Source organism: Rutidosis leptorrhynchoides, chromosome 10 (genome assembly GCF_046630445.1).
Source record: "Rutidosis leptorrhynchoides isolate AG116_Rl617_1_P2 chromosome 10, CSIRO_AGI_Rlap_v1, whole genome shotgun sequence".
Lineage (NCBI taxonomy): Eukaryota > Viridiplantae > Streptophyta > Magnoliopsida > Asterales > Asteraceae > Rutidosis > Rutidosis leptorrhynchoides.
The window spans coordinates 322,270,339-322,282,219 of NC_092342.1; the positions used below are offsets into that span (position 1 = coordinate 322,270,339).

The 11,881-nt window shown below is 36.6% G+C and overlaps 1 pseudogene; it reads right to left on the minus strand.

Annotated features, from left to right (window-relative positions):
- Positions 1-843: 843 nt before the first annotated feature.
- On the minus strand, positions 844-8,165 carry LOC139871288 (GDSL esterase/lipase At5g14450-like; annotated as a pseudogene).
- Between the last annotated feature and the right edge of the window lie 3,716 nt (positions 8,166-11,881).

Genomic DNA, 11,881 nt, shown 5'->3' on the forward strand with positions numbered 1-11,881 from the left:
TTTTACTCAACAATAAGTTACCCAAAGTGTACTTGATGCACAAAACCTCACCATTCTACTTAAAAAGTGATTATTATTGAAATAATATCCTTTTGCAAAATAAAACTGTTGGACAAAAAGTGTTTAAGATCAACTGAAAAAGTCTCAACCATTGCATAAAAATACCTTGCATAAAAAATCATATGGTTGAATATCAAAAGAGTTGCTTACCATACTTGTTTGCTTCACTTATGAGAGAATATTTGAGCAAATATATGTCAACATACACGAACAATGCTTCTCGAAGTTGTGTTCTCAGTTGTGATACATTATCCTTAAGTTGTTTATTGAGATCTTGCGCTAATTCATTGTAGGAATTCACACACCCGATTTGGTACGTGTTGTTTTGAGTTGGTGCATTATTTCAAGAAATCAGGCAAGCACCCAATCGGACCTGTATTGTGAGTCTAAAATGTTCTTGCTCCACCTTGGTTCTGTAACAAAAACATAGAATATAGCTAAAGATCTGAAACATTTGCGTATGTCTGATACCCAAATAAAATAATCACACGCGGCTATTTCAGCCCATTTTTTATAAAGTGGGTAGATGTGAGATTGGTCGCCTTAAAAGTCCCCTAAACTTAAAATATGTCATTAAATGTAATCATAAATGACATATACGTTTTTAAAAAATGAGACACAAAAAGTGTTACGAGGTCAACCCAACTAAAAACGGTCCATTTCAGGTCTAGTTCAACCTATAAAAAGGACCCGTTTAGAATTGAACTCGTTTTGACAAGATACCCGAGTTGGCCAACCCAACCATTTAGCCACCTTTAATATTGGTCAAAGATACAAATACCTCTACAACAAAAGCAAACTGGGAATGTGTGTGTCCACTTTCTCGTCCTTCATCGATGTAATCCCGGCATAAAGATCATTTTGTCAAATGTCGAATTCATAAAGGGGGCAACTATGATCCTCAATTTGTGGTAGACGATCTTTAATTTTACTATTTACCACTAACCCATAAATTACACACATAAAAATTCAAGAATAACATCTGCAGTGTATACTAACACCTAAAATACAATGAAACAAATGCTTTCAAAATAATGTCTAACCTTCATCAAACGAATTGGAAGAAGTTTTTTTAAATTACTCCAACTATGACAACAGTACATCAAGAGTGATAGGGTTAAAAGTTATGTTTAGAATTAGAACGTCTATCGGCCGAATTGTGAAGCCACTGGCAGCAAAATTTGCACCATGTCGAAAATTTGTTCCAACTGTATCCACATAAGCACTTAAGCATGGTATTCTTAATTTTTCAGCTGGAAATATTGGTTCACAAAATCAAAACCACATCCAGTATTGAATTAAAGTGACTTGAATTAGATTAATATTGATATGCTATAAATTTTTACATTATTTCGCCCATTTTTTCGTGTCTTTATTGTCACCTCTATTCGCATACTTTCTGATTGAGTTCAAACTTTTTAATATAATTAAAAGAAAATCATTTTACATCTCTCAAGTAAACTCAAGACCCAACAAAATTTGATCTTAATCAACCCACATGAATGTTAAAAACAACATAATCTTAATTAACTCAAATTCTTATCAAAATTTGATTTGTTTTTTTAACAATCTCAAGACCAACAAAAAACTATCTTTTATCAACCCACAAGACTATTAATCAAGGAATCTTACTTAAGTCAAAATCCAACCAATTTCATTGAAAATTGTTAGCTTCCAATCAGCCCACATAGAGATCAGAATTAAATCAAAATCTTGATCAGTACACAACTTAAAGGTGTAAACTTCATTACCAATTCATGTTCAGCTTCTTAAAGTAAACATTACTCGATAAATAAATTTACTTAAAAAAATTGATGATTGGACGCCCAATCAGAGTACCTTCCAGAAGTTTTACGAAAATAAGTCATCCCATGTGGAGGAAGCACAAGGCTAAATACAACAGATACAGCCAGGGCCGGTCCTGATATTTTTGATGCCCAGTGCGACGGATAAAAAATATGCCCTTATTATATTTTCTATTCCTATCTTTTTACTTTTTTTTTTTTTGTGCATTGTTAACTATTGAATCAATCAATATATATTTTTTATTTGAAAGTCACTAATATGTTTAAGACAACTGACTAATAACTAAATTTTATCTCAATGTACTCTGCGTCTCATTATATTGTCACAAGACAAATAATATGTAATTTAAGAATTATAATAAAAGTAGTGTATATATTTTCTTAATTTTTCAATTTTTAAACTTTTTTTTAAGCATATGCCAAAGGTATAGAGAAATTTTACCTTTTTATTATAATTTATTTATAAAAGTAGACACTTTATTTAGAATTATATATTATATATAATATAATATTAGGTCAATCATATTTTTTTGTAAATTATTTATAACTTGAAAAAGTATAGCTCTGAATTAACCATTAATACATCCATTATGTACCTAACTTTTTTCGGGAAAAAAAAATAAAATGAAGTTTGAGATAACCATAATTTTAGCTAACAAAAATCATATCTTGATCGGTTGTTATATAGTATGTTCGGATATATAACAAAATAGCCATTTGCCCATTTAGTCCAATGTGTTAGATCATACGGAGTACTATTTTTTTACATTGATATACCATGACATTGTTAGATTATTGTTACACTAAGTTCAACATTATAAAACAATAAGGGTTAAATGTATATTTATTAGATTATCCGGGACCAATAATATAGTCTTGATTAAAAGTAAATATTAAGGAGAGAGAGAAAGTCTCCTACAAACAACCTGCAACTTCTTTTACAGTAAAACTAAACCCCAAATTGTAAAAATTCTTCATAACAAAGTATGAAACTAAAATTAGACCGATTAAACATTTGATGCCCCAGTTAATGTGATGCCCAGTGCGGTTGCACGGCCCGCCCTACGTCAGGTCCGGCCCTGGATACAGCTCTTGTATTTGAATTTGAATCACCAAAGTTGTAGATTGCTGGAAGCTGACAAACTTTATACATGATGAAAAGCAAATGAAATGTAGAAAAATAAGGGTGTTTTGTAATTAATATTAAGGAAATCTATATCCCTGTCACATGTATCCTACCATTGATGATCTTTCCACGATGAGTTCCGAACAACAGTCAGCTCTGTGTGCATCATCTAATGGATTTTGTAGTCCGAAATCAGCAACATTGGCAACTTATCGTTGGTCTATTACTATATTATAAAACAAATAAATCAAAAATTGAATTGAATAAATAACAAATAAATTAAAGCAAAACAGTATTTCATCAGAGATAATAACATTTGGAAGTAATTAGTGGCAGAGTGATACGACATCAACATATGCTTTAATAAACATATACATAATTAAATTACATATGAAATTAAATAGATCGGATATATGTATATGTAAGTATGTATACCTGCCCATCGACGACTGCAATGGAAGGAAGAGCGTCCAAAGAGAAGCAAAAGTGGAATCACCAAGAGCAGTACAATCTCTTTGTATACGATTAACTAAACCGATCAAGCTTTACATGGTTGTCGTCATAGTAAATAGCAATCATAAATCGTAAATTCATAATTCATAATTCATAAATATATATAAAAATAGAAGTAATAAACCCTAGAATATGAGATTGGATTTTTGGTATACGAATTTGGATTTCGAGACAATCATATTAATTAATAGACCTTAACATTGAGAATCATCATCTTAATTCTCTCAAATTTTTGTACGAAAGATTTAGGTTTACAGTTGATTTTGATTATACTCGACGATTTGGGACAGAAATATAGGGTTACTCTTCTTTTTCAATGTCGTAAGTGAATGGATATTTCTGATCCCCTATTTTGATTAATCTCTCCCGTATTTTTGCTAAGTGTAAGGGTATTTTAGTCTCATTATTGCTAATTATGAAGATTATGAGGTCATAATCATTACATGGCCTTTTTAATGGTTGAGATTTAGTGGTAGCTTATGAATGGATGGTTAGGATTAGAAGTTAGAGATTTAGATGACCTATTTTTGTGTTTATTTTAATATATAGTATAGATATAGATATTTGATTAAGATTAAAATTTTAAATTATCATTAAATATATAAAAATGTTTAAAGTTAAAGTTAACACGAAAAACTTTTCAAAAAACGTGACAATAATTTTAAGACGATGAGAGTACTGTATAAGGTATTTTAGTAGTATTGTAATAAGAAGTTTTATGTCACGGACTTATCTCGATAAGCTCACGTACGGCACTTAGTCTCTACTAAGTCAACCTTACTCGGACCTTATAACGATTCAAGTAACCAAAAGAGAAAATATTATAGAACAAGTGGAATTGAAGAAAATACTTATATTGCTTGAGAATGCTTTACAAGAGAGAATGTTTGAGATTTGAGGTGTGGTGTGTCAAATGAGACCACCCCTATTTATACTACTCCTAACACAAAATGGATGGCTAAGATTAATCTAAATCAATGGTTAGGATTTAAGTACTAGAAACTTCAAGTATATACATGGAGATAGATATTTTCATGAACATTCCATACCATTCCATGGAAGAACTCATGGGAAAGTTCTAGGGAGCTTCCATGATGTTCTTGGGCCTTTCATGAGGTTCTTGGGTTAAAAATCTTAATTGGGTCATAATCTTAGTGGGTTGGGCCACAAACTTATTGGGTTGTGACATTCTCCCCTACCTAAGCTCGCGACGTCCTCGTCATGTGATCCTCGTGATACTTCTTGATTTTGTCTGTGAACTGCCACAATAAGTCTTCAGCTTCCCAGCTTGCTTCACTATCGGGCAAGTTACGCCACATAACTAGGTATTCTTTATAGCTCGGCACACCTCGTCTCCGTACCGTTCGATGCAACAAGATATCTTCCACTTCACGATCGAATGAAGTCGCAACTGCCATTGGTGCTCGTTTGGAAACTCCTCGTTCTGGGTCTTCCTCGTCCCCATGATAAGGTTTTAGAAAACTTACGTGGAAGACTGGATGAATCTTTAATTTGGGCGGTAGTTGAACTCGATAAGATACATTCCCAACACGTCCAATTACCGGGAATGGGCCTTCATATCTCCGGATCAATCCTTTGTGCACCTTCCTAAATGTTTTGAATTGTTGAGGTAAAAGCTTCACCGTCACTTGGTCCCCAACTTTGAACTCAACATGTCGTCTTTTCTCATCCGCCCATTTCTTCATTTTCTTGGCCGCCTTATCTAGTGATGCTCGCGCCAAGTCGGCTTGTTCGTGCCACTCCTTCATCGTTATATAAGCGGCTGGGCTGCTTCCATCATATGAAGCGGCCAAAGCATTCGGGGTCAAAGGTAGGCGTCCTGTCACTAACTCAAAAGGACTCTTTCCCGTGGACTCACTCCTTTGCATGTTATAAGAGAACTGAGCAATATCAAGAAGCTTAGCCCAATCATGTTGATTTGCACTTACATAGTGTCGAAGATAGAGCTCCAATAGTGCATTCACCCTTTCCGTCTGTCCATCCGTTTGGGGATGAAAACTCGTGGAGAAATTCAAGTCTGTCCCCATGATCTTGAACAACTCCGTCCAAAAACGCCCTGTGAACCTCGGATCTTGATCACTTACTATCACATGCGGTATCCCCCAATACTTCACCACATTCTTGAAAAATAGTTTTGCGGTTTCATCCGCGGTAACTTCAGATGATGCGGCTATGAAGGTACCATACTTAGAAAACCGGTCTACCACGACTATAATACTCCCACACCCTTCCGACTTGGGTAAGCAAGTAATGAAGTCCATGGAAACACTCTCCCATGGTCCTTTCGGTGTAGGTAGCGGCTGTAATAGTCCTCCTGGTTGGCGTTGCTCTATCTTGTCTTGTTGGCATATTAGGCATGTTCGCACGTATGTCTCTATGTCATCTTCCATCCTTGGCCAATAATAAGTGCCTTCTACTAATGCCAGCGTCCTCTTGATACCTGGATGACCAGCCCACTTTGAATCATGACACTCCTTCAAGATTGTCCGTCTAAGATCACCCCACTTAGGCACATATAACCGGTCTCCTTTGGTGAATAATAGATCACCCTTGAGCCAAAACCTTCGCGTTTTCCCATCTCGAGCCAATCCAACAAGGTTTTTGGCTATAGGATCATGCTCTAATCCCTCCTTTATACGATCTTGAAGGAAGAATTGTGGTTTTGTGATCGCTGCAAACTCCGCCTTACGACTTAGGGCATCAGCTACCACATTGGCTTTTCCAGGCTTATACTCCAACACATAGTCAAATTCAGCTAAGAAGTCTTGCCAACGAGCTTGTTTGGGACTCAACTTCTTTTGGGTTTGAAAATAACTCGTTGCCACATTATCCGTCTTGATCACGAACCTTGATCCCAAAAGATAATGCCTCCATGTCCTCAAACAATGAATAATCTCTGTCATCTCTTTCTCTTGCACAGTGTACTTCCTTTCTGCCTCGTTAAGTTTTCGACTTTCAAACGCGATTGGGTGACCTTCTTGCATTAGAACTCCTCCAATAGCAAAGTCCGATGCGTCTGTGTGTAACTCGAATGGAATGGTCACATCCGGAAGTCTCAACACCGGTTCTTCCATGACAGCTCCTTTCAACTCCTCGAATGCTGCTTGACATTTCTCATCCCACAACCAAGTTTTATTCTTCTTTAACAATTCTGTCAATGGAGCCGCTTTCGCCGAGTATCCCTTGATAAAACGACGATAGTAGTTTACTAAACCAAGAAAAGATCGTAAATCAGTCACCTTCATTGGTGCCTCCCACTCTTGAATTCCCTTGACCTTAGCCCCGTCCATGAGTAACTTCCCATTTTTAATTCGATGTCCAAGAAAATCCACCTCCTCTAATCCGAAAGAACATTTCTCTAGCTTCACATACAACTCGTTGTCCCTTAGTACTTGGAATACTTGCTTCAAGTGCCTCACATGATCTTCCATGGTATCGCTATACACGACTATGTCATCCAAGTACACCACGACAAACTTGTCGAGGAACGGGTGGAATAATTTGTTCATCAAAGTACAAAATGTGGCAGGGGCATTGGTTAAACCAAAGGGCATGACTAGGAATTCATAAGCGCCATACCTCGTCACGCATGTGGTCTTAGCCTCATCTCCTTCGGCAATTCGGACTTGATAATATCCCGATCTCAAGTCTAACTTGGAGAAGTATCTCGCCTTCCCAAGTTGATCGAACAAATCAGCAATAAGTGGGATTGGGTATTTGTTCTTGATAGTTACCTTGTTGAGTGCCCGGTAATCTATACACATCCACAAGGACCCATCCTTCTTTCTTTGAAATAGCACCGGAGCACCATACGGGGATTTTGACGGTCGGATGTATCCCGCATCCAGTAACTCCTTGAGTTGTCTTCGCAACTCCTCTAACTAGGGTGGTGGCATTCGGTATGGGGCTTTGGAAGGTGGTTTTGATCCCGGCTCCAACTCGATCGCATGGTCAACCTCCCTTCTAGGTGGTAACTTCTTTGGTAACTCCTTGGGCATGACATCCTTGAACTCATCAAGGACCTTCTCAATTTCCTTGGGTACCTCTAGTTTTCCCTTATCTTCAACCGTCTCTTGCTTTGCTACCGCTAAATAGCATGTCTCATTCTTGTTGTACCCCTTCTTGAATTGCATGGCCGAAAGTGACTTGGATGCACTCTTGCTTCCACGTTCGGTTGACACCATACAAGTCTTCTCACCATCCAAGATACACAGTGAATTAGCAAACGGCATAGGGAAACCGCGTACCTTATCTAGGAACTCCATTCCAAGTACCAACTTGAAGTCGTCCATAGGCACGACTGAGAGATCAATCATTCCTTCCCATTCTCCAATCTTCACATATACGTCTTTAGCCACCCCACTAATCGGTCTGGCACTCGTGTTCACCGTCTTCATCATTCCGCCCTCCTTTATCTCTTTAATTTCCAATCTCTTAGCTTCCTCGGTGGAGACAAAGTTATGAGTAGCTCCCGTATCTACCAAAGCTCGTACCCGGTTTTCTCGAACATAAACTTCCATGAATTGGAGTCCTTTAGCCATTACTTTGGGTACCTCCACCTTGGCCTTGATAGCATTGAGTATTTGCATCGATCCCATGCACACATCCTCATCATGACAACTCGCCTTTTGAGCTTCCATAGCATGAAGGCTAGCTTTCTTCGGACAATCTCGGGCTCTATGCGGTCCATCACATATGAAACATCCATCATTCTTGTAAGAAATTTTTATGCTCTTGTTATTCCCGGTTGGTGGCTTACGTGTATTATCATTCCTTGATTGAGCGGGCTTATCTCCCCCACCTTTCTCATGGCTCACCTTCTTATCTTTTAACTTGAACGAATCTTTCCTATTAGCATGGTCGACTAGTGCCTCCGCTTGAGCAATTGCGGTGGCAAGGTCTTGGACTCCTCGTCTCTCCAACTCCGTTTTAGCCCAAGGTTGCAAACCATCGAGAAAATAGAAGAGAAGAATATCATCGGGAATATCTGGGACCTCCAGGCTAAAGTTCGTGAATTCTTTAATATACTCCCGAATCGTCCCGGAATGATGTAATTTACGTAGACGACTCATCGCATCCTTTTGAGCATTCTTGGGGTAGAATTGATTCTTAAGTTCAGTAAGGAAATCATCCCAAGTATCAATAGTAACCGTACCTTTCTCGATATCTCCATATTGACGATGCCACCATAACGCTGCGGTATCCTTCAGGTAACGGGTTGCCGTCTTGATCTTCATTGCATTATCCACTATGTTGACTCCCTCCAAGTATTGTTCCATCTCCCATATAAAATCATCAACCGCTCGGGCTTCCCGCTTCCCCACGAACGGTGACGGCTTGGGAACGTCCACCTTCAGAGCATTGCATCCAGTGTTGCCACCCACACTAGCCATGAATCTCAAACAAGAGTTCATGTTGGTTTGTAAATCCACGAGGCGTTGGTGAATAGTGGAGACCTCCCCCTCCATTTCGCCTCGCAACTTCGTAATCTCACCCATGAGCATACCCCTTAAGTCATGGATCTCACGTCGCATGTCAACGTCTAGCACGTTGATTGCACTCTTGCAATCATCTTTCAATTCGTCAAAGTCCCCGTCCAAACCATCCAAACGTTGGTGGACGTCTTCGACCTTTGCTTTCACGTCGTCCATGGATGTCTCTACATCCATGATCCTCTTGTCCAAGTTTGCGACAAAGTCTTTGGACGTACCTCGGTTCTTCTTGGTTCCTTGGCGAGTCTCTACCCGACCACGAGTCTCATCACCCATCACACCACTTGTTGCGCTCACATTCTTCTCGGTCTCGGTTGCCATCTCCTTGAATCGACCTTGCTCTTGATACCAAATGTCACGGACTTATCTCGATAAGCTCACGTGCGGCACTTAGTCTCTACTAAGTCAACCTTACTCGGACCTTATAACGATTCAAGTAACCAAAAGAGAAAATATTATAGAAAAAGTGGAATTGAAGAAAATACTTATATTGCTTGAGAATGCTTTACAAGAGAGAATGTTTGAGATTTGAGGTGTGGTGTGTCAAATGAGACCACCCCTATTTATACTACTCCTAACACAAAATGGATGGCTAAGATTAATCTAAATCAATGGTTAGGATTTAAGTACTAGAAACTTCAAGTATATACATGGAGATAGATATTTTCATGAACATTCCATACTATTCCATGGAAGAACTCATGGGAAAGTTCTAGGGAGCTTCCATGATGTTCTTGGGCCTTCCATGAGGTTCTTGGGTTAAAACTCTTAATTGGGTCATAATCTTAGTGGGTTGGGCCACAAACTTATTGGGTTGTGACATTTATTACTTTGTGTTACAAACAAAGTTTATTACCAAAATTTATTAAAACTGTAAACTCAAAGTCTAATAAGTTCTTATAAGCTCTAATAAGTTCACCACCTATATACACTTCTAAAGCGTCTACCGAACGAACGAGTTAAAGTTTTAAATTCCATATTAATTATGTTATTCATCAAAATTTATTGTAAATTAGATGTTAACATTTTAGCAAGCATTTATAATTAATGTTTAACATTATAAAACGGAAATAAGTAAGAAAATAAACATTTTAGTAAGCATTATACAAAAATGGATTTATTATCACTTCTTTAGTTTGAATGTACGTATTTCATAACATATTTGCACGTTCAATTGTTAAATATATTTTTCTCGAACAAACTAAAAACTTTATAATTGAATAGGAAAAGTTCATCAAAAAGATGAAGTGTCAAATACAATTATAAATACAATCACAAATACAAAACAACTTTCGAGCTGAACACGACAAAAACCTAAAAATCGAACCTACGACATACATACAAAAAGAGATTAAATAAAGCAAGTAACAAAGAAGGTCGTGTAAATATGTAGGAGAAAATAAGAGTATCTTACCTATAAAGTGTAAATTAGGGGTTGATCATGTAAAAAAAACATGTGTTATAAAAGTGAAGTAATTGACATTACAAAATCATGATCAAACCGTTAATTAAACTTTCAACTTCATCATTGCCATATTAACCTATAATTTCATTCCTGTCATGAAGTTCCACCCATTGCACATTTCCCACATCGCGTTGGAGGGGGGGGGGGTAAAGGGGAGGGGGTTTTACCGTCCATGCCCCGTATGGAATTGTTGCGGGTTTCCTCCTGGGCACGCAGTTTGTGACGACCCGAAAATTTTTGACTAAATTTAAACTTAATCTTTTAATGATTCTGACACGATAAGCAAAGTCTATTAAATCGAGTCTCAAAATGTTGGAACTATTTTTCATGAATGCATTTGACCTTGACTATTCCCGACGATTCACGAACAATTATTTGTAAATAAATATGTATAAATATTATATCAGTATAAGTATAAGTGAATATATAATATTTTGAATTAATAAGGTATACTTTAATTAATTAGAATTTAAAATGTAAAAATAATAATTAGAATAATTAAGTTATTGTTAAAATATATATGAATATGTTATATTGAAAATATATATGATTTCTATTATATATAAAATATGTAAATATTAATTATTCAGTAAATGTATTATTAATATTATTATTCACAATATAAATTATATATATAAATTTGTTATGTATAAGTTATTATATTAACTTGATTACTAAAAATTATTATTTTCATTTAAAGTTATTATTATCAGTACTCTTATCAGTATTATTATGACATTAATATCATTATTATTTTTATATTCATCATTATTATTAGTTTTATTAATATTATTAATATTAATATTAAATATTAATGTTTGTATTATAAATATTAATATGTTACTTTACATATTCAATAAATCAATACAGATATATTATACATATATGTAACAACCCAACCCGTTAACCAACCAATAACGCGAAATAATTTTTTTTTTGCTGGAACAGCATATGGCCGCGCGGCGCGCCAAACTGGCCTGTCCAAAAAGTCATGAAATGCGAAAATGTTTGACCACTTCCCGACGTATTTAGACAAAACGCATTTCACAACCTATTCATATATGAAAAACTAACACGTTCCATTCATAAAATAAGTTTTACTAGGCCGGGCCCACATCGGCCGTTTTACGACTTTCATACGAAAATACAAGTTTTCAATCACACGACTATTAACACAAAATAAAGCCGAGCATGGCGATTGGGGATACGCTACCCAATCCTAATTAATCCAAAAGCTTGCCTTCTAAAGCAACTACGCGAGTCCACTAGTCACACGCTTACCCGAGCTACCGCATCCATGCAAATCTATAAAAAGGTAAACAACGAGAGGGTAAGTTAACGCTTAGTGAGTGAGAATATACTACATACATATATATGCATAAAATGGACACGCCACACA